Source organism: Lycorma delicatula, chromosome 2, assembly GCF_047948215.1.
Source record: "Lycorma delicatula isolate Av1 chromosome 2, ASM4794821v1, whole genome shotgun sequence".
NCBI lineage: Eukaryota > Metazoa > Arthropoda > Insecta > Hemiptera > Fulgoridae > Lycorma > Lycorma delicatula.
The window spans coordinates 47,975,975-47,995,490 of NC_134456.1; the positions used below are offsets into that span (position 1 = coordinate 47,975,975).

General features: G+C 30.1%; 2 protein-coding genes across 5 annotated transcripts in view; one reads left to right on the plus strand and one right to left on the minus strand.

The window, feature by feature from the left end:
* Nucleotides 1-19,516, minus strand: part of LOC142318776 (coiled-coil domain-containing protein AGAP005037) — a 1,329,051-nt gene that overhangs the window by 292,848 nt on the left and 1,016,687 nt on the right. The gene's annotated exons all lie outside the window — the stretch shown is intronic.
* b6 (pentraxin-related protein b6) overlaps nt 17,763-19,516 on the plus strand; it is a 147,453-nt gene continuing 145,699 nt past the window's right edge. Inside the window, exon 1 of the mRNA XM_075355238.1 lies at nt 17,763-17,890. The gene's annotated coding sequence lies outside the window, so the exon portion shown is untranslated. The remainder of the gene's footprint in view (nt 17,891-19,516) is intronic.

Sequence of the window (19,516 nt, forward strand, 5' to 3'; positions counted from 1 at the left end):
CAGTTATTTTTACACGGATTTGAATACTAGATCAGGGATACCCGTGTTCTTTGGTGGTTGGGTTTCAATTAACCACACATCTCAGGAGTGGTCGAACTGAGACTGTACAAGACTACACTTCATTTACACTCATACATCCTCATTCATCCTCTGAAGTATTATCTGAACGATAATTACTGGAGGCTAAACAGGAAAAAGAAAGAAAGTTCGACCATTCCTGAGATATGTGTTTCATTGAAACTCAACCACCAAAGAACACCGGTATCCATGATCTAGTATTCAAATCCGTATAAAAGTAAATCTTTACTATGACTTGAACGATGGAACTCTCGACTTCCAAACCAGCTGATTTGGGAAGACGCGTTCACCACTAGACCAACCCAATGGGTTGGGTGTGACGGTACTAGCGGCTACTTTAAATAATCTTCTACAATTGTAATATTTTTCATTTATTTAATTCTACCGCTCACCTGTGACGTTGCAACACAGCAGACAACTACAACAGAACTTGTTTGGTGGGGGTGCGATTTTGTAAAAACTTTTTTTGCAAATATTATTTTTTAATTGTTAACAAATCTGACTAAAAAAAAATAAGACCTCAAACGAAATCTCGAGATACTGAGAATGACCTTGCTCTACAGCCTCAACCCCTTTACCTTTTAAGTTGAAAATTTAACGGCATCAGTACCCCACATAGAAGTAATCAGAACAAGTTTTATCAAAATCGGGAGGTACATGAAATGCAAGATCGAGCACACACAGACGTACCTACAAACATCCGGGAAATTTCCACCCGGGTTTTCGGGTTTCTTAAGTAACAAAACGACAACATCTGGTGAAAACCACATATGCCCAATTGAGACCACATAACTTCCTTGTACGCCTATAACATTATACATACACAGTTGTAAAAGTACATATTTATTTCTATTTCACTAATAACAACTGATTTTTCTTCTTTTTTTTTGTTATTATTGAATTTTTTTTTTTTGAGATCACAATGGACCACTTTAGTCAACTCTGGTTCGTCTTTTCTTTTTCGTTTTTTCTTGATTGTTTCCCAATACTTCTTCATTCTGTCAGATCTTGCAATTTTGAGTTCTTCTGAACGACGCATTGTTGTTTTCTTTTCTTTAATTTTAAATCTGGAATTTGCTTCTTTTAATTTTTTTATATTGTCAGTTTTGTTTCGTAAATCTACTATTGTGATTTCTAGTTCTTGTACATCTTGTTTAATTTCGGTTATTCAGATTTGTGTTCTGGACAGTTTCCAGTGTTTCTCGACCAGTTTCCTGACGAGCCTGTTCGGTTCTGTTCTTATTATGTGTCCAAAGAAGGAGATTCTTATCTTTCTAAAGTAATCTAAAGCTGGTTGTACGTCTTTATATACCTCTTGGTTTTGTACGAGTCTCCATTCTCCCCCATCAGTAAGTCGTCTTTTATTTATCCATGTTCTTCCAATTCTTCTTTCTATTATTTGCATCTCTGCTGAGTTATTATTTATTGTAAAGATTTTTTTACAATCAGAGGTTAATAATTATTAATAAATCAATATATTTAAATTAAAAAAAAGGTAAAAAAGGAATTAAATTCTGATTCCAACGGATGTGTCGTCGTCCCCTTGTAAGATCAAATATTTCATTAATTAAAATGTTATTTGGTTATAACTCTGGAACGAATGAAAATAAGTACAACTTACGATATATCGTTGAAAAACTCTCAATTAGGGCTTATTACTGCAGTTAAGAAAAAGTCCAAGATCAATTGTTTTGGATTTTGGTCCAGTCGATTACAATCAAAAGGAAAAGTCCACAACTAGATGTTACAACAGTCCTAAATCCAAAATTTCAACGTACTACGGTTAATCGTTTTTTTTAGTTATGCGATATACACACGCAGGTACGTAGTACGTACGTACAGACGTCACACCGAAACTAGTGAAAATGGATTCAGGGATGGTAAAATTTATATGTCCATTGATATCTGAAAACCGTAATTTTTTGCGATTACAATACTTCCTTGTACACAGAAGGAAGTAAAAAAAGTCTATGACCTTTATCTTTTTATTTTTATCTATTGTACATCAATTCTCTATTTCTTGTAAATACTACATGATAAGTTGTAACGGTCTGATAACAAATTTATCAAATTTGTTTCTTTTATTCGTCGATTGTAAGAAACCAATGACTTCTGAATCATCTCACAGGTTGTTTACGGAAGATACATTTTTCATAAGAACTTTTTATTTTTTATAAAAGGATTACATCGAAATTCATTTAAATACTGATTGTTTCTATTAATAATCGAAAAAAATTACCAATAAATAATCGATATTGTGAATGAATTAGAGGTTCATTTAATGATAAAAGTATAGGATTTTAATAAACGAAAATTATGTTTATAAAACAATCAAAATAATCTCTTTATTGTTGATTTTTATTAGTTATTCCAAATTTACATTATTGTATTCACATCTTTAATATTTATATAATTTTAAATAATTCACGACCACGAACTGAAGAGTTGAAATAATTCAAACAAGTAATTCAGGAATTGTTCTCACGCAAATTCTGTATACAAAAGGTAAAGAGGTAAATACACGGATATATGATTGTGCACTCACATCGTTTTATTATTCAAATTAGCAGAATAGAATTTTACCCTTAAACTAACATATATACAAGCTATGTAAATATCAACTTAAACAAATAATAAATCGCGCAAATGTTCTCTAAGTCTGTTAAGAAACAGTGACTAGGCTACCAGACAAAAATTACGTATGATCTCTCATCCATTACTGTTACAAATCGAGCAGTTAAAAAAATTTTTCTATTCTCAATTTTTATTAAATTCCATTACTTATTTCTCAAATTAAATATTTACTTTTAAACATATTTTCGTAAAACTTTATACATTTAATGAATTATGAACATATTTATGTTACAGTACCTACGTATTTGTAACATTTTTGTGAATTGAAATTGGTGGAAAAAATATATGACTTTTGTAGCATTCTATATCTGTTATAAATAATTATAATTATTACTTCCCTATACGAAGTAGAGGAAGTATTATGATCGCGAAAGTCAGTTTTCAGATTTCAACATAAATATCCATTTTGACCATCCCTGAATCCATTTTGATTAGTTTCGTCTGTACGTATGTATCTGACGTAACTCAAAAACAATTAGCCGTAGGATATTGAAATTATGGATTTAGGACTATTGTAACATCTAGCTGTGCACTTCCCCTTCTGAATGCAATCGACTGAACCAACCAATGTTCAAAAAAGGCCACAATCCAAAAAAAAATTGATTTTGGAGTTTTTCAAACTGCAGTAATAAGCCCTCATTGAGTGCTTATCAACAATATATCATAAGGGGTACTTATTTTCGTTATTTTTAAATTATAGTCAAATCAAATTTTAATTAATGAAATATTTGGATGTTACAAGGGAAGGAACAACAGTTCCAATCAAGACATCATCTTTTTTTTTTAAATTTTTTTTAACTTAAATTTATTGATTTATTAATAATTATTAACCACTGATTATAAAAAAGGTTTTTACAATAAATAATAATTCGTTAATAACAATAAATAAATATATATATGAAAATAGCACAAGTTACTAGTGAAATTAAATTTTATGTACTTTCATTTAAAAAAATGTGTATATGTAATTTAATAGGCGCACAAGGAAGTCACATGGTGTCCACATCAGATTTTATTTATTTACTGAATCCAGTTAATACAATAAAATTAATTATGCTAATTTATTCATTTTTAATAAACGTAATATACAAAATGTATGATATATATATATATAAATTAAACACGTACCTTCATTCAACTTCCAACATTTTTCAAACTTTATTTTGTGGTTTTGTTTTTGACTAAAGGGATTTTAAAAAGTCGACATTTGAAAATACTCCGATACTCATAATTTTGAATTATATTTTCCGTTTACAGCTATGGTGCTACAGCAGTAATAGGAGGAAAATCCAAGCTATAGCCAAAAAAGTAATAATTATTCGTAAGATCACGTTTTTTTTTTTAAATTCTATACTAATATACTAATTAGCACTACAGAACTGTTTAAATATAAAATAAAAATTCAATTCATAATAATGTCATAATTTTATGTAAAAAGGAAATACCCTGACGAATCAATTTTTTTTTAAGATTCCGGCGGCGGCAAAATCGAGTGCAGCAGCTGAAAGCACGTATATGACGTAACATACAATGAAAAAGGAATAAAAAATAAATATTAATAGACTGCATGTATAAAAAACCGTAACTTATGAATTAAAGTGTATTTTGACAACAATTACGATTACCTGTATCAGTTATAATGGAAAACACCATTATAATCCGAGTAAATAAAGTTTCATACAGATGATTATTAGAAATAAAAACAGACAGAAGCGTGACCAACTTCTTATTATACCGGTAATATAAAAAGAAAAAAATGCAAGACATTTCACTACAAAAATAATTACGGTTATCAGCAAATCATTATTACCCGGAGTATAAAACAAGGTTGTACATACGTATACCAGATTAAGATCTGAGAAAAGTTTAACTTTCAAGTAGAGTAAGGTTACAAAAATTTAAATAATCTTTACGTACCGTAAGGTACTTTCATCATAAAACACAAACGTACTATTAAAAAAGCACAGCATTTACATAAAAATAATTATAAAATTAATATTAATTTAAAATATTTTTTTACAAGTTTAACTTACGAGATTGTAAATTTACTACCGTTTAAAATTCTCCTCTACTGAGATTTCTACAAACGGTCCCAGTCGTATAGGTATGATCCATGTAAAACATTCAAAATGTAAGCGGCAAAAATTCGAGATACTATCCCTGACAGTAACGATGTTCATTATACAAACGATAGAGTGAAGGTGCCGTTTAAAAAAAAAAAAAAAATACGATTTACATTTCAGTAAGCTTGTTATATTGATGGAAGTAGAGAAAGCAAAATGATATCTAATTTACTCTTTACTTTCCCTCGTAGGCCTGACACGAGGCGTTTCTAAGAACGGTTATATTATTATCAGGAACGACCTGCGATTCATATCAGGTCGTTTTAGGCCGTTACACGGTTACGGTTCTTAATTTTTTAAAAACTGTAACTACAAACATCCTAATTTTTGAGGCTTTGGAAATACCGTTTTACAAGAAACGTCTTAAAGAATTTAATGCTGACTGGAAAAAAAAGAATCTTTCACGTTGAAAAAAACTGAAATTTAAGAAAAAAATAGTCTTAATAATTGTGTTAGCCTGATAAAAAAATATTACATATAAAGAAAAAAGCTATTCCCGGTATGTCAAATTCATTTAAAAAAGAAAATCTGTTAATATACACAACGTCTGGAAAGTTTTTTCTTCAAAATACTAAAAAAAATAAATACTTTTTAAGTATTAATTAAACTCTTATTTCTTTTTCTTTTTTTTCTCATTAAGTATATTAAAAATTTAATCGACCTAAATACTTGATCGTAAAAGATAAAATACTATTAAACGAACGAATCTTATTTTGATACTTTGTAAATCTCCGGTATAACGAAGATTTATTGAATAAAAACAACTTTGGAGTTGTGTCCCATGTTTGTGTAATTAGTATTATACCTCTGGCTGGACAGACCAGGATGTTATGTTAATTCGCAACCGACAACAGAATCATTAGAAAGTAAGCTGATAATTTTAAAATATAGCTGATGAGGCATCGAATATGGATGTTGTTTTATCAGATGGATGTTGTTTTATCAGAAGGCATGCTCCAGCACGATACTCGGTACATGATATAAAAAGTTTTTTTTTTTATTAAAGCTTAAGACAAGTTTCTTTTTAAACTATCGTAGATTTAATTCGCTGATTTAATGACTATACACAACAGTTCCTACCAGTTACAGTAAAAAATAAAAGTTAAAAAACAAAAATAAAGGCAAACCAAATGCGATAACAATATAATTAATATACTGTATTTTTTTTTTTTTTTTGCTACAATTCTTCCTACAATAATTTACTACAAATTTTGTTTAAATCTGATTTAACAAATGTTATAATAAAATGCAGAAAACGGAGATTGAAATCCACGGCTTAAAGAAAGAGACCAAAGTAAGACGGGGAGTCAGGCAAGTTAGCCCACTGTCACCGTTTTTGTTAAATTTGTTTATTGAAAAAGCTATCGTAGAAATGAAAGACAAAACAAAAGAAATCAGAATTAATGGAAAATCCATACATTGTATCCGCTTTGCAGATGATATTGTGTTACTGGCGGAATCAGCAGAAGGAATGGAGATTATGTTGGAAACACTATCTAAAGTACTAAATTAATAAGGAGAAGACAAAGATTATGATTGTAGATAAAACAAAGGTTGATATTAAATTAGACGGTACTGTTGTAGAGAAGGTTGACACTTTTTGTTATTTGGGAAGCACCGTCACTAGCGATAATAATGTGTCACAGAAGTAAAAAGAAGAATAGGGTTGCCAAAACGAGCTTTCCAGGATAAAAAGAATATACAGACTGATAATCATATGAGTATGCAAATAAGGAAACAGTTCGCTGAAACTTATGTCTGGAGTATTCTAACTTATGGGTGTGAAACATGGACGCTTGGGGAAGCAGAAAGAAGAAGACTTGGGAGAAATGGAAATATGGATTAAGAGGAGAATAACAAGAACAAGCTGGGTGGATTGGAAAAGAAATGATCAAGTGTTAGCAAAAGTGAGTGAGACGAGGTCCTTGCTAAATGTTATACGAAGAAGAAAAACGAAAACTGCTACATTTTATTCATTTTTCTATGTTTAACAGTTAAAAAGGTATTTAAGGATTTCCGTACATTGTGAACAGTAAGTAAGAAAGGTGTTTGAAAAAGGACTTCACAACTTTAAAATTATATAAAAATTTATTAAGTAACTTACAGATTCGCTTGAGGTCTCATTTCATAGCAAAAATCAAAGGTTGACTTACGTAATTCATTAGTACCCAATTCGGCCACCAGCGGTATCACCAGTGTTGTTAAAAATGGATAATTTACCAGTGCGGAACGTGCTCGCCATATATTTTTATTTCACGATTTGTAGTTAGCAACAGCAGTTCAACGTAATTTTCGTAGAGAGTACGGTAGGGAGCCTCCTAGTAAGCATACAATTAATCCATAGGGCTGGGCTAATGGTGAATGCGTCCTACCAAATCAGCTGACTTGGAAGTCGACAGTTCCAGCATTCCAATTCTAGTAAACAAAGTTACTTTTGAGCGGATTTGAATATTAAATCATGGATACCGGTGTTCTTTGGTGGTTGGGTTTCAATTAACCGGACATCTCAGGAATGACCGAACTAAAAGTGTACAAGACTACACTTCATTTACACTCATACATATCATCCACTGAAATAATACCTGAACGGTAATTCCCGGAGGCTAAAGAGGAAAAAGAAAAAAACATACAATTTACTCTCGGTACCAAACCTTCGTCGAGACAGGATTCCGCTGTTCTTTCAGGAGGCAACCGTAAATGGTAATTCATCAGTCACACGATGATGACCAAGATGGAAAAGCCATTATCAACAGCAAAACGGGGCATCACCTCACTACCGCCTAGAAGCCCGAGATTTTCTTGATTCTCGATTCCCAGGTCGATAGATCGGTTGTGAAGATTCATTTTGCATGGCCACCTGGCTTCCCGGATTTGACCCCGCTAGATTTTTTCTGGTGGGGTTCATTAAACACGGGGTTTATGTCCCGCCTTTGCCTGCCGATCTTGTTGAGCTAACACCTCGAGTTAACGCCGCAGGGCAGAGGTAACGCCCGAATTGTTGGCTACAGTCTGAAATGAAATCGACTTCAGTTTGGATGTACGCAGCATAGTAAATGGAGACCATATCGAAGCAAAGTGAATATTGGGTTACAAAATTGATATGTTTTTGTAAGAAATGAGACAGCTGACTCTATAAGTTTTCTCAATAAAGTTTTATAAGCTTTTATAATTGCGAAGTCCTTTTTTAATCACGTAGTATTATAAACGCAGATTTTTTTTATTGTTTGATATTATTATTTTCAGAAATAAAATTCAAAACATGCAGTTTCCAGTTTTTAATTTTTTTTCATATATTACCAACCGTATACAATACAATATACAAAATATACAAGAAATTTAAAATACATTAAAAAATAATATAACCAAACAAGAAAAAAAATTTACACTTTAGATTCTAAAATCACAGTCTTTCTCAATTGTAAAAAAGCATTCATCTACAAGAAAACTTTCTAGCCTCAGACCGGTTAGAAATGGGCGCCTATATATATTTTAATTTAAATGCAACATTAAAATCAGCTTGCTAATTGATTAGTTAATTCCCTGAAACGTTTTCGGTTGTTTCGTCATCTTCAGGAGGACTGATCTTATAATAATTTCAAATTAAAAGTTTAAATATATAAAATAGTTAGACTCATAACAATTGATCGTTATAAGTTAAATATTGTAAATTTTAAGTCAAAAAACGTACGTCCTATAACAATTGTGACATTCTTACAAACCGGACGTACGTACTTTTACTTTAAATTTACAATATTTAACTTAGACGATCAATTGTTATGATTCTAACAATTTTATATATGTTTATCTTTTAATTCTAAATTACTAAAGATAAATCCTCCTGAAGATCGTGGAATAACCGAAAATATTTGAGAGAATTAACTAATCTATTGGCAAGCCGATTGTAATATTATATTTAAATTAGATTATATTTTACCAACAGTATCCATGTTTGCAACGGTTAACCTACGTATATGTTTTTACACTTGAAAAGGATAAGAACTTATGCAAAACGTCGGATAAATTTAGTTAATTTTATTTTGTTTATGTTTACCTTTATTACTCCATTTATTGTTTTTATAAATATATTTGTGTATTTTTGTTTGTTTTATATTTCAATAGTTACTATCGTAAACAATACAATTAAAGATAATTATGTTAACGTATGTCGTGACACATAAATATAAAAGTACATTACTTCTATTACTTCCATAAAAAAGAAAAGAAAAGGAAATCCAGTCTCACGAATCATTTTATCGTAAAATAAAATTTTATATAGTTTAAAATAAAATATAACAAAGTAATGACTAATAGAAAATTGAATCCTTTTTTATTTATTTACAGAAATTGCTGAATTAATTATAAATAATTAATTTGTCTATTTGTATATACTTTACATTATTTTTAAAAAAGCTAGGGACAATCGAGAATAAATAAACTAATTTAACGGTAAATACTAAATAAATCAACTGACAACCGATCATTACCAAGCAAGTAAAAAGTAGCCAATCGGACTCTGTAAACGGAATACCGACGTTGTGGGCGTGGATTTAAACTAATCCACATAAACAGGTCACCGAATTCAAGTAAGAAATACTTAAAAATCTACGCGGCATCAATTTTACTGCTTGCTATTTTATATTAAATTTTTCGCAGGAAAAACGTTTAGTAGTAAGTGATACTTATTTGTAAATACAACATACATATTTAAATGCGCACATATGAATATGTATGTGTGTGTTTCAAGAAATCACAAGTAATTTAATGTAGAATTCACATTACTAAATTGATTTTGTTCTCGAATAATATAATAAATTACTCTTCATTTCAAATAAGTCTTAAATTACAAAAAAAAAAAAAAAAAAAAAAAAAAAAAAAAAAAAAAAAAAAAAAAATAGTAATAATAATGATAAGAGTGAGAAATCGCAGTAAGTTTAAATAATTTAAAAATAAATGTAAGAAAAATGTTGTTACACCTACTGTAGCCTATTTTTGTAATATAGATTAATTTACTTTCTTTCGTACAAGACAGCCGTATTCTTAAAACAAATATAAATATGAGAAGGTCGAGAATATAATTCTCATGGAAATAAACTTCCTGGCAAAACGAATGTATACTTTTTTTATTTCAAATTACTTTCACTGAAAATTAAATCTACGTTGTTATTATAACTTTTTCTAATACGAAAATATTTTTTAATAATTAAAATAAAATGAATTAAGAAGGATAAATATAAAAATTAAAAAATTATACACCTCGAAAAAAATTAAATATTCCTTAGAACAGGCTTATTCGTTTTTTTTGATTATAAGGTAATAAAAATAAATAACACACACAAAACATGTTTTAATACAATACATTTTTTTGAAGATATGTAATCAAATATTATGTATATTATTAGCTTATGTCAAAGAGAAACTTGAATTTATCTAAAGCTTGGTATAAAATAACATCAGTAATATCTTGTACTTTTAACAGGTAAAACCTCTTATAAGGAAAACATGATACACACAATATTTACAAAATAAAAAAATAACTTATTAACTTTTACGATAATAACATATGACAACGGTTAATTTCAATTCGGTTCTATTCACTAATTCTCAAAAAAAAAAAAACAAAAAAAAAACCATTTGAAAGAGCAAAACTTGTTTAACAAATGAATACTTAACTTAAATAAAAAAAATAATAAATAAATAAATTGCATTAAAAGTCAAATAAAATCTACAATAAGCATACGAATAAATTTCAATGACGGTACGGTTTACGCCCTCACTTCAAAATGTAGAACACGGAGTACCTCAAGGTAGGTGTCCTAGGTCTCTTGCTTTTTCTATTGTTCATTAATGATCAGTCCAAAAATCCTCGATCATTCATTGTAAATCTCTTCTTGTCGACACAACTTGAAATGCAAATAAAAGAGAATTAGGACAAAGATTGAAAATTCAAATATAACAGCTGAAAAAAATTATTCACCGGATGGATTTTAACCGTATAACTTTAGATATGGATAAAACCGTTGTATTGTGCTTTTTAGGTAAAACTAATATAAATGATCGCACGGACAGCATTTCCATTAATGATAACGATAGTATTTCTGTTCCCATAAAGAGAATTTTCTAAGTGCTTTCAAGATGACAGGTTCTCTTTTGGTTCATCAAATCGATTTCGTTTGTAACAAAATCAAAGTGTAATGTTTTCTTTGAAGCTCCTTAATGAAACGCTAAGTTTGTAATCATTATGTAATGACGTTTCATTAGTAAAATATAATTTCTTGAGGATCTCTCAAAAAAGAAGGAATTTTTTAAGATAAAAAAAAAGTGGGCTGTAATCATTCTTTGGCGTCCGTGAGTATAAATCGTGTAGACTGATACTTAGAAACTTAATATTTTAACTTATCATTTACGTAATTTTATACGAAAGCTACCTATGGTAACGGGTACCATGATTTGACTTTCGGAAAATTTCGACGTATCTTCGCGTTTGACATCCCCCAGACCCCAAAACCACCGTCAGTTCAAAAATTTATATATACATTGATATAAATATATATTTCACTTTCTAGTGAACACGATAACTGCTGTAATTTTCCGCCAATCACTTTCAAATTAATACATATAATATACCGACACAAAATCTTGGTCGAGTTCGTTAATGAAAAAGTTGGACCATGGGGGTGGAAATGGGGTGGCTTTTTCGAAAAAACAAAATATCTCTATAACTTCCCGATTAAGTAAAATATCGAATTCGTTTAAAGTTCCAACTATTCTTTGGATAAATGCCTAAAATGTATCTAACTAGGGTTTTTTGATATCACCAACTACTGATCCAGGGATTGCAAAAAATGGGGTTTCGAAGAAAAAAAATCACCTCCCTTAATAGGCAAAATATTTAATCAGTTTAAAGTGGTGGTTACTTTTCTAAATATTACCTAAAACTTTTATCTGAAACAAGTTTTGATATGAACCCTTACAGCAAGGGATGACCAAAAAAAAAAAACTCAGTAAAAACAAAATATCGCCAGAACTTTCTTATTAAGTAAAATGTCGAATTTGTTTAAAGTCCCTACTATTCTTTGGATAAAGGCCTAAAACGTATCTAACTAAAGTTTTTTGATATCGCCAACCATTGACCCAGGAGGTGGAAAAAATGGGAAAAACACATTATACAACATAAAAAAACAAGACAAATTATACACAAGTCAAAAAAGAATTTTACCTCCCTTAATAGGCAATATCGAATCGGTTTAAAGTGGTCGTTAGTCCTCTAAACATTACCTAAAACCTTTTGTGTATAACAATTTTTGATATGCCAGCCCTTACGGCAAGAGATGACGACCAAAATGTTGCTATAATTGTAAGAAGATGGGGCTTGTCGTATGCTAAACATGTGAAACCTTTTTCACATATTACCATTATCATATTGAGTAAATTTGAAGTTTTTCTTAACTTTAAGACAAAAATCTTTTTTATCTCCTACTTAGCACCGATGAAATCTACCTCCGCCTTCCGGCGTGCCGAAAGGGATTTTTTATATTATATTTATATATAAACTCTAAAATAAGTCGCTTATTTTAAAAAAAATAATAACTATGCTTCCCTACCAAACCAGACAACGGAACTCTATTTATTCATTTCAACAAAACACTTCGGCTTACGAGAAAGAACCTCATTATCCTTCATCGGCATTTTTAACAAACTACTGAACTATTTAAAAAATTTCTCCACATATTTATTTAATAAATAATTTAAAAATTAACAATATTATTCTGTCGATGAATTTTTTAATTATACTATTTCAAAAATTGTAAAAAAAACCCTGACTTTTGTATCCCGTTCAACTTGTAAATAAATATATGCTCAAAGTAATTTACAATGTTTTCTGAATTATGAATATTTTGTAGTAATTTGTTATATTTAATGAATTTATATTAATTCATCTAAATATATTTTAAATAATTATATGGACTTTAAATTACATAAATTCTTTATCTTGTAATTTATGTTTTTATATTTATAATGTATCTTACGATAACGATATCTATATAATGTATTATAACGTACCGATTAGAATAAAATATTTATTCAACTAATCGATTACAAATAAAATAAAATTTATTTTAATATGAAACAAAATTAAAACAGGAATTACCTACCTACACACTGCACCCGAACTCTTCAGTCAAAGAACTCAAACGTCAAACTCTTAGTAACCGATCTAATTCATTAGTAACTTTCAATAAGAATGATTTATTTAAATTTCAATTAAGAATTATATAATAATAATTTACAAATTCTTTAATATTTCTTAATAGAAATATCAAATGAAATGTCAAACGTTTTAATTTTTAAATATAAAACCACAATATAATACCTGACATTCAAGGTAGGGCGTTTGGTAAACCGCATACAGGTTAGTAGTTCACAAAAAAACAACAGACTAGCCGTATAAGAAAGAAATAAAAATACCACCCTCAACGATTTGATAATACAATCTTCATGGCAAATCCTTATTACATTATTTACTTTATATTTTGTTTTTAGGGCTAGTAAATGTACAGATGCACGACGAATAACAGACATTATACAAATAAAAAATTGAATCGAAGTATCAAGTGCTACTGCATGACTCGTAAAATATTTTCATTTCTAAGTGCAAATAATAGTTTACGACTGGATTAGAAAGTTAATAGGAGACATGTTAACAAATTACAAACTAAAAAATTACTCGAGTAATTACTGATTATTGTCCTATTTCTACTAAAGATGTCATCGAATCAACAATCAGTAGGTCGATGGAATAATCATAATGAAGGAAAAGTAAAACGACGAATCACAATAAGAACATAACGTAATGTAACAAACAAATAAGCCTATCATAAAAAAATTGATATGGACAACACATGAATTCCTTGTATTAAATTACAAATACTCCTTTTTTAATGAAAAGTACATAAAATCTTATTTCATTAACTTCTGATTTTATTTTGTTATTGAATTATTATTCATTGTAAAAACCTTTTTTATAAGCACAGGTTAATAATTATTAATAAATCAATATATTTAAAATAAAAAAAAGGAGATGAAGTAGTAGTTGAATCGATATGCCTTCCTCTTGTAAGAACCAAATATTTTATTAATTAAAATTTTATTTGGCTATAACTTTGGAACCAATGAAAATAAGTACCACTTATGATATAGCGTTGAAAAACTCTCAATGGGGGTTTATTACTGCACTTAAGAAAAAGTCCAAAATCCAAATTTTTTTTTGGATTTCGGGCTTTTTTTGGAAACTTTTGGTTAGGTCGATTGCAATCAAAAAGCGAGTGCACAACTAGATATTACAACAATCCTAAATCCCAAATTTCGAAATCCTACGGCTAATCGTTTTTGAGTTATGCGAGATACATACGCACAGAAGTCACGCCGAAACTAGTCAAAATGGATTCAGGAATGGTCAAAATGGATACTTCCGCTGAAATCTGAAAACCGAGATTTTTCACGATCACGATACTTCCTTTACTTCGTACAAGAAAGTAAAGATTGATATTTCAACAATATAAAATCTGCCTAATTTAAAAGTCAGATTTTATAAAATTTTCATTAAAAGTAATTCAAACTATTATTATATGATGCAAAACCTAACTTTTACAAATTAATAAAAAAAAAACCCACAATGTCTAGACAAGAAATGTCTATCTCTACCGACCATAAATGAAATGCTATTATTAATTGTAACATAAAGAAAATATAGCAGAAAAAGCACCGCATACCTTTTCCGGATTTACCGGTAAAGTAAACAAGCCGGATGGGAAACTGTAATCGTTTGAACTCAAAACGCGTATTTTGTGTCACCGGGTATAAACGGAATGCAAGGGATAAATACGTCTTCTTGGGCATACCCCGTGATCATTGCGACTTCTATTAGGCTTGGCAACTAATTCTTTAAGATGGGTATTGTTCAATCGCATAGTTTTTCAACTCAACAACAACAAAATGATTTTCCCAATATTATTATTTTTCCACTTCTAATTGTGCACCTATTTGAAAAAACGGCAACTGTGCCTTTGAAACCGTTTAGGCACCTAATTCCTAAAAGCTCCTAGTGAGCTACCTATCAGCGTGTGCGGATTAAACAGGGTGCGGATTAAACACCACCCGCTTACGTGACGCCAGCCGCTCGTCAATATTAAAACTAAATCGGGGAGGCGTACTCCTTGTTACTAATAAAACAAAAGACACTAAAAGGTAAAAAATAATTTTAGGACGGTACCTGTGAATAGATTTGACAACAAGCTTTGATGGTGATATGTAAGATTATGTAAAAGAGTGCCGCGGCACCCCACTCTTTATGCTATCCATCACGCATATGAAAAAATTGACAAAAACATCAAATTTTGAATTTTAAGCTATGACTTTCACATAATCTTACATATCACCATGCAAATTTATTGTTAAATCCATTCTGAGATACCGTCCTAAAATTATTTTTCACTTTTTAGTGCGTTTAATTAAAGAGTGGTGTTTTAAAAAACATATGTTTTATTTTTTTACATTTTAGTGAATTTAATATAAGAGCGGTGTTTAAAAAGTTTTTTTTTTATATTTATTTTTTTTAGTCTTCATAAGTTTACTTTACAGCTGCGTTAGCGCACAGGTTTGATCGTATTTAACGAAAGATTGGATAGGTACGTTTTACGGTGGGTGAGTGCAATCAAAACATAAGGCTGAACGGTTTAATTTCCGGATAACCAAGATCCGGTCGAGCAAGAGTATACCCTATGCGTTAAATAGTTAGCGTTCGACCTGCTAATACATACGCAGTTTGAATCGCGAAAATCAGAGCGGTTACTGAGATTTTACGGTGGCACCCAATCACACCCCTCCCCAATTTCTGAACGCTGCCCTGGGGACACTTGAAAATATTATCATGCAACGGGTACCACCGGGAGCGAATGGGTTATCGTCGAGGGGATGGAAAAGATTTTTCACAGCGCTAGGACCAACCGTTATCAAGATATTTGCGATTTTCGTCCGAAAATTCGGATCCGGTTAAAAAGTACTAAATTTTCCCAAAACGTCGATAAATACGAGTATAAATATATACTGTACATCGATATATAAAAATATAACAAAAATACACCTTACCATCACGAGATATGTATTAACGAATCGGGATTTTCCGCTAATGATCGTACCGATCATAAGCTAAGAGGGACATACACATTCAAATGCCGTTTAGTAGGGTAGGATAGATGAAACAACCCACCGGGCTGGTCTAGTGGTTAACTAGTCGTTGTAAATTAGTTGTTTAAAAGCTGATTTCCGAAGTCGAAGGTTCTGAAGTTCAAATCCTAATAATTGTCAGTAGCTTTTATACGGATTTGAATACTACACCGCGGATACCGGTGTACTCTGGTAGTCGGGGTTCAATTAACCACACAAGTCATGAATGGTCGGCCTCAGTCCGTAAAATCTACAACTCAATTAACATGTCATACATATCATCCTCATCTTATAGGCCGAGAGGGCAGAGTTGCCTATTGTTCAGTAGTTGAATAGCTTAACATTAGGAAAATAAAAAAAATATTATAAATATAGAAAGTACGTATCAAATAAATATTATTAGAAAACTTGCACACAATTTATCTCCAAGCGATCGTCGTTTATGTTACAAGTTCATTTTATGAATTTTAATATTTTTAGCCGAAGTAAATATTCAGGCGGCCTAAGATAAACAATATTCAGACGAACGAAAGTATGCACGACTACAATTAAAAATCAGTAATAAATATAATAATGATGATGATGAGAACTGAAACATCGTCTTTGTCAGACGTAGCACCTCTTTAATCTATTATTACTTTATTGTCAATATTTTCTATCTTCATTTTAAGAAAACAATTATATATATATCTATAAAACGGTCTAGAAGTCTATCTTTTAAAAATTTAAAACTACATTACTCTTTTCAGATATTTATGCTGTAGATGACATATGTTATCGTAGATAATTTATTTTAGGGTATACCATCTAATCTTTTCTTTTGTTTTTTCTTTTTCTGTTTAGCCTCCGGAACCACCGTCAGGTATTACTTAAGAGGATGATATGTATGAGTGTAAATGAAGTGTAGTCTTGTACAGTCTTAAGTCGACCATTTCTGAGACGTGTGATTAATTGAAACCCAACCACCAAAGAACACCGGTATCCACCATCTAGTATTCAAATCCGTAAAAACGAAACTGCCTTTACTAGGATTTGAACCTTCCAACTCTCGACTTCGAAATCAGCTGATTTGCGAAGACGCGTTCAACATTAGACCAACTCTGTGGGTTATACCATCTAATCTGAACGCAATATAAATAAAATTGAGATAATCTCCAAAAAAAATGAAATAAATATAAATCAAATAAGATTATTTAAAAATTTACAACAGTTCTCGATATTTCCGATGAAAACATATTATTTTACCGTCGTATGACATATTAAGATCGATCAAACACTATCGCACGCGTGGAATTTACACGCACACCGTATAAATAACAGTTATTTTGAATTACTTTCTCACATCGAATAAAATAAAATTTCGTATATACAAAAAATAGTCGACTATATACATTAAAAATAACAATAATTAATAGTGACATAGATGAATGATAAGCGACAGTAAGTCATTGTACTTTTTAATTATTTAAACGCTCCAGTTTCGTGAGCAGCAGACAAAGAGAGAGGCCCGTTTTTATAAAAGAGAGGTAGAAACGACTACAACTGGAAGATAGTCACTGAAACAGACAGAAGGATTAGTTAGGTTGGATAGAAGGGAAAGCAAAAGCAACAAGGTGGGCAAACGCACACCACATAATCAAGAGGCAGACACACACACTCACACACTTTCAAGTACAGTGAAATAGTGTACCAGTGTTAAAACGGTGTTAGTTGAGTCAAGTTGGTCTCGTATTAGCTTGGTTTCTTTGGTGTTGTCGTGTTTTCACCGTGTAACTTTACAAAACAGATAAGTGAAGACATTTTATATCTACACGCGTACATATACTAAACAAGTAAGTCATTGCTTAAATTTTTTTATTCATTTTTTTTTTTCATTTTTATGGTCACCAAAAAAAAATTAATATATATATATTTTTCAGATGATAAATCAACGTATGATTTCTACTTAATATGAATATACATTGTTTTTATTGTTATAAATTGTGAACTACTAGAAAATAAACACAATACCTTTTAATTTAATTAAAAAAGGAACGAGAAAATGAAAATTGAATTTACCTAACTACTTTATAGAAATAGCTACATTATTTTTTTTTATTTTTTAAATCGATCGTTAGATCATTGGGAATGACAGGTAGCAGTCAATTATTTATATGTTCACTATAAATTAAAATGTAATTTTTTTTAACTATTATTCCTATAATTGAGCTGAAAATAAATTATATTTTCATATATATAATATTATATATAAAATTATAATGAGAAAGGAACTATTTCAAACAAATAGCCTTACAATTTTTTTTTTAATTACAAAAATTTTTATTTTTCAGAATATTTAAAGTTTGTAAAATACTACAAAAAAAAAAAAAACCACCGGGTTGGTCTAAAAGTTCTCGGGTTCAAATCCTAATAAAGGTACTTACTTTTATTCGAATTTGAATACTAGATTGTGGATACCGGTGTTCTTTGGTGGTTGGGTTTCAATTAATCACACGTCTCAGGAGTTGTCGATCTAAGTTTGTTCAAGACTACAAATTTACCGGTATAGTTACATGACACTGATAAGTCGCTAATGACTTTAACTGTAAGCACGACTATAAATAAAAGTAAAATTAAAAAAAAATTACTAAAAACAATTCGGTAAGAAAGTTTTCGGCAGATGTAAGGTGAATTGGTGACATGAATAACTTATTAATAAAAGTGACATTTTAATGTACTGTAAGATAATGAACCTTACTAAAATTATGCACCTACTTAATAAAAATTAGAAATTTTAGATAATGTTAATTTTATAATATTAGCTACTGTCCACGGCTTAGCTCGCGTGGATTTTAGATTTGTATCTAAAATAAATTTCCAAAAGAAACATTTGATTTTAAAAAAATTAGCCACAATTTACAGGTCGATGTTTTAGTGGGCTTATTGAGAATTTATCTAAAGTCTTAATCTAAATCTTAGTCGAGCGAGAAATTACAAATATTTCGCATCGAGTTTGAGTGATCAAACGATGGAGAAAGTGGGGATCAGACTCATCTCCTAAAAAATAATCATTCATTACAATTTGTTTAGATTTAGAATTTCCATACAAAATTTTCGTCCATCCCCCTTCTCCAACAGTCAAGTTATATTTTTGAAAAATAATCAAACATTTTTGTTATACCTTTTTGTTTTCAAATTAAAAAAAAAAATTATTTCCCACTTTGTAGAAGGCGTTTATAAAAATACTTCGTAAAAGATGCCCACACTATCAAAACAATGTACATTCAAAAATATTTTTATCTATCAAGGGTTAAGCGATTTGAGCTGCGCATTGGTGAAGTTATTTATTCAGGGCACTGTTTTATAGTGTTTTATATATATATATATATATATATAGAGAGAGAGAGAGAGAGAGAGAGAGAGATCAATGCCAAAAAAGCAAATAATTTAATATTATGTCTAATGCCATAATTAGAATT